The following is a 1,063-nucleotide window of genomic DNA, read 5'->3' as shown; positions in this document are numbered from 1 at the left end:
CTTTGCTATTCATTGTTGTAGCTTTGGTGTGTGCGTTTGTTCCGGTTTTTTCAGTCGATGAAGGGGAAGTAAAAACATTATGGGATACTTGTCTTGTGAAAATCACTCCTAAGTGTGCGTTGAATATAATCGCGGTTGTCTTCGGAAATGGAACGCTGTCTGATCTTTGTTGCAGCGATCTCGTCAAAGAAGGAAAATTGTGTCACGATACACTTATAAAATATATTGCGGACAGACCTAGTTTGATTGCCCATGAAACAGAATATCTGAAGAAGAGAGATGAAGTATGGAATCATTGTGTCTCAATCTCTAAAACGCTTTAAAATATGTATTGCTTATACTATTTGGACCAATTAAATTGATATTTTTTTGTTGTTCAATTTTTTTTACCTGCAATATTTATCTTTTCTTTAAAATAACTATATAATAATAATAGCAAATGAATTATTTTGCAAATATATACATTAGAGTTTTTTACATTCAAATTATGAAAATGATTTTCAAAATACAAATTAAGCGCAACATGTTAATGTTGAATAATTTAAAATATAATATATATATTGATTTTAAAAGTATTTATATTATGTATAATTCAACAATGTTTTCTATGATTTCTTGTTCTTAAAATTGAAATACCCATTTTTCATATTTATAAGTTGTTTTGGAAATGTAAATAAACTATAACCATTGCCTTCATTTTTTTAGCTCAATACCTTTAAATTAAAGCTTTATACGAATACCTAAAGATTGTTTCAAGTTATCTACCAAAAGTTATAAACCTAAACTAGACAGGAAAAAAGAAATTTCAAAGGGCAAGACAAATATATATTTATGACATAGATTGAATTCTTTATTATTATTAAATACTTTTAAAAGCGATAACTTCTTATGGATCTAGAAAATTGCATTTTATGATCATATCAAATGATTTGTCATAAACATTATTTAGTTTAATTGCTTTCCTTACTAATTTATCAATTTGCTCATATATTAATTAAATTTATAGATAGAAATTTTTATTTACATTACTTTATGGCATTAATACATCGAGCCTGTAATTACC

The 1,063-nt window shown here is 26.2% G+C and overlaps 1 pseudogene; it reads left to right on the top strand.

The window, feature by feature from the left end:
• Positions 1-5: 5 nt before the first annotated feature.
• On the top strand, positions 6-362 carry LOC17874354 (annotated as a pseudogene).
• The last annotated feature ends 701 nt before the right edge of the window (positions 363-1,063 follow it).

The sequence above is a fragment of the Capsella rubella genome, unplaced genomic scaffold (assembly GCF_000375325.1).
Source record: "Capsella rubella cultivar Monte Gargano unplaced genomic scaffold, Caprub1_0 scaffold_46, whole genome shotgun sequence".
NCBI lineage: Eukaryota > Viridiplantae > Streptophyta > Magnoliopsida > Brassicales > Brassicaceae > Capsella > Capsella rubella.
The sequence above is the reverse complement of the archived record's forward strand: the minus strand, read 5'-3'. Positions and strand labels throughout refer to the sequence as shown.